Below are 4,395 nucleotides of genomic sequence, written 5' to 3' on the forward strand. Positions count from 1 at the left end.
CTAAACCATATGATTTTGTAGGGATGAACTTTCTTTGGCCATGTTATTTTGAGAAGACATAATTGCTTGGTTAGTATGCTTGAAGTATTATCATTTTTTATGTCAATATGAACTTTTGTATTGAATCTTTTGGATCTGAATATTCATACCACAATTAAGAAGAATTACATTAAAATTATGCCAAGTAGCACTCCGCATCAAAAATTCTGTTTTTATCATTTACCTACTTGAGGACGAGCAGGAATTAAGCTTGGGGATGCTTGACACGTCTCCAACGTATCTATAATTTTTGATTGCTCCATGCTATATTATCTACTATTTTGGACATTATTGGGCTTTATTATCCACTTTTATATTATCTTTGGTACTAACCTATTAACCGGAGGCCTAGCCCAGAATTGTTGTTTTTTGCCTGTTTTAGGGTTTCGAAGAAAAGGAATATCAAACAGAGTCCAAACGGAATGAAACCTTCGGGAACGTGATTTTCTCACCGAATACAACTCAGGAGACTTGGACCCTAAGTCAAGCCACGTAACAGGAGCCCACGAGGTAGGGGGCGCGCCTACCCCCCCCCCCCCCCCCGGCACGCCCTCCACCCTCGTGGGGCCCCTATTGCTCCACCGACGTACTTCTTCCTCCTATATATATCCACGTACCCCAAACGATCAGAACAGGAGCAAAAAACCTAATTCCACCGTCGTAACTTTCTGTATCCACGAGATCCCACCTTGGGGCCTGTTCCGGAGATCCGCCGGAGGGGGCATCGATCACGGAGGGCTTCTACATCATCATCCAGGCCCCTCCGATGAAGTGTGAGTAGTTTACTTAAGACCTACGGGTCCATAGTTAGTAGCTAGATGGCTTCTTCTCTCTTTTTGGATCTCAATACAATGTTCTCCCCCTCTCTCGTGGAGATCTATTCGATGTAATCTTCTTTTTGCGGTGTGTTTGTTGAGACCGATGAATTGTGGGTTTATGATCCAGTCTATCTATGAATAATATTTGAATCTTCTCTGAATTCTTTTATGTATGATTAGTTATCTTTGCAAGTCTCTTCGAATTATCAGTTTGGTTTGGCCTACTAGATTGGTTTTTCTTGCCATGGGAGAAGTGCTTAGCTTTGGGTTCGTTCTTGCGGTGTCCTTTCCCAGTGACAGAAGGGGCAGCAAGGCACGTATTGTATTGTTGCCATCGAGGATAACAAGATGGGGTTTTATCATATTGCATGAAACTATCCCTCTACATCATGTCATCTTGCTTAAGGCGTTACTCTGTTTTTAACTTAATACTCTAGATGCATGCTGGATAGCAGTCGATGAGTGGAGTAATAGTAGTAGATGCAGGCAGGAGTCGGTCTACTTGTCTCGGACGTGATGCCTATATACATGATCATACCTAGATATTCTCATAACTATGCTTAATTCTGTCAATTGCTCAACAGTAATTTGTTCACCCACCGTAGAATACTTATGCTCTTGAGAGAAGCCACTAGTGAAACCTATGGCCCCCGGATCTCTTTCTCATCATATCAATCTCCATCACTTTATTATTGCTTTGCTTTTTACTTTGCCTTTTACTTTTCACTTTGCATCTCTATACCAAAAATACCAAAAATATTATTTATCATCTCTATCAGATCTCACTTTCGTAAGTGACCATGAAGGGATTGACAACCCCTAAGCGCGTTGGTTGCGTTGAGCTATTGTTTTTGTGTAGGTACGAGGGACTCATGCATAGCCTCCTACTGGATTGATACCTTGGTTCTCAAAAAGAGGGAAATACTTACGCTACTTTGCTGCATCATCCTCTCCTCTTCAGGGAAATCCAACGAAGTGCTCAAGAGGTAGCATCTGTCGGAGGGCTAGGGAGGATGGTCCTCATGGAGACCGGAGACGAGGGCCCCGGTAAATCCATCCCCCAACCGCAGACTACTCCGAAGACCCACACGGCCCCAGGGTCTAGTGAACGATCTCGTGCAGGCGAAGAGGGAGCGGCGACCTCTATGAATCCGGAGGCGGAGAATATAATGGTGGGTGCATTTCAAAATGCGTTCGTCCATGACGAGCATCGCATCCTGATGGGCATGGTGTCTGAGAGGATTCAGTCCGCCAAGAGCAGGCTAAATGAAGCCTTCTCCAGCTTGCTAGCAGGCTTCGAGGTACGTGATGTGATTGTTTTGATCATTTTTGTGAACTACATGCATGTACACATATAGTAGCCCTTGAGACTCTGTTCGGTTTTGGAAAGAAAAGCGAGCAGAGGATCAATAATCAATTAACAGGTGGTAACACTGTTTTACTTGGATTACAACAGGCTTCGCTATTAGCGCAACTGCCCAATCTGCAGAAGTTTCCAAACTCAAGCGGAAATTGGAGCGAGCCGAGGAGGACCTGGTCCTTGTTAACACGCGGCTTGACCAGGAGCGAGGTAGAAGATACATCTTAGTGTATACCTTTTTATGTCTGTGTTTTTGTGGAAATTCAAGAGCTGAAATGTGCGTGTTTGTACAGATGGTGCCGCCGCAGTGGAAACCCTCAGGAGAGAGCTTGTGCTACCTCTTGAGCACTGCGTTGGTTTTCTCTTGAAGAGGAAAGGGTGATGCAGTAAAGCAGCGTAAGTATTTCCCTCAGTTTTTGAGAACCAAGGTATCAATCCAGTAGGAGACCACGCGCGAGTCACCTCGTACCTACACAAACAAATAAGAACCCCGCAACCAACGCGATAAAGGGGTTGTCAATCCCTTCACAACCACTTGCAAGAGTGAGATCTGATAGAGATGATAATAATAAGATAAATATTTTTGGTATTTTTATGATATAGATTGAAAGTAAAGATTGCAAAATAAAATAGATTGGAAACTTGTATGATGGAAAATAGACCCGGGGGCCATAGGTTTCACTAGTGGCTTCTCTCAAGATAGCATAAGTATTACGATGGGTGAACAAATTACTATCGAGCAATTGATAGAAAAGTGAATAATTATGATAATATCTAGGCATGATCATGTATATAGGCATCACGTCCGAGACAAGTAGACCGAAACGATTCTACATCTACTACTATTACTCCACACATCGACCGCTATCCAGCATGCATCTAGAGTATTAAGTTCATAAGAACAGAGTAACGCCTTAAGCAAGATGACATGATGTAGAGGGATAAACTCATGCAATATGATGTAAACCCCATATTTTTATCCTCGATGGCAACAATACAATACGTGTCGTTTCCCTTTGTCACTGGGATCGAGCACCGCAAGATTAAACTCAAAGCTAAGCACTTCTCCCATTGCAAGAAAGATCAATCTAGTAGGCCAAACCAAACTGATAATTTGAAGAGACTTGCAAAGATAAACCAATCATACATAAAAGAATTCAGAGAATATTCAAATATTGTTCTTAGATAGACTTGATCATAAACCCACAATTCATCGGATCTCGACAAGCACACCGCAAAAGAAGATTACATCGAATAGATCTCCAAGAGAATCGAGGAGAACTTTGTATTGAGATCCAAAGAGAGAGAAGAAGCCATCTAGCTACTAGCTATGGACCCGAAGGTCTGAGGTAAACTAATCACACATCATCGGAGGGGCCATGGAGTTGATGTAGAGGCCCTCCATGATCAATGCCCCCTCCGACGGAGCTCCGGAAAAGGCCCCAATATGGGATCTCTTGGGTACAGAAGGTTGCGGTGGTGAAAATAGGGTTTCATGGTGCTCATGAATTTTTTTGGGGTATGTGAACATATAGGAGGAAGAAGTAGGTCGGTTGAGCCACAAGGGTCCCACGAGGGGGAGGGCGCACCCCCTGCCTCGTGGCCACCTCGTTCGTTTCTTGACATCCACTCCAAGTCCTCTGGATCACGTTTGTTCCAAAAATCACGTTCCCGAAGGTTTCATTCCGTTTGGACTCCATTTGATATTTGTTTTCTATGAAACACTGAAATAGGCAAAAGACAGCATTTTGGGTTGGGCCTCCAGTTAATAGGTTAGTCTCAAAAATAATATAAAAGTGTAAAATAAAGCCCATTATCATCCAAAACAGATAATATAATAGCATGGAACAATCAAAAATTATAGATACGTTGGAGACGTATCAGCTTGCTCAAGTCAAGGAGCAAGCAAGGGTAAGCAAGGCAGCCGGCGATAAGGCGGCTACGGACTTGACTGCCGAACAGGCCGCTCGGCGCCGTTTTGAGGAACAGGTGACCGAGATGGATCAAAAACTCAAGGACACCGCCGCCAAGTGCGAGTCCTTGGAAACAGAAAATAAGGCGAAGGGGGTCGAACTCGCCAAGGCCCTTCAAGATGCTTCGGAGGCACGGTCTGAATCCCGTGTAGCGCACAAGGAAATCCGTCAAGTCGGTTAGATAGCGACTGGTAAGCCTTTTCTT

This window comes from Triticum urartu, chromosome 5A (assembly GCF_056163025.1).
Source record: "Triticum urartu cultivar PI428250 chromosome 5A, HENAU_Tu73, whole genome shotgun sequence".
NCBI lineage: Eukaryota > Viridiplantae > Streptophyta > Magnoliopsida > Poales > Poaceae > Triticum > Triticum urartu.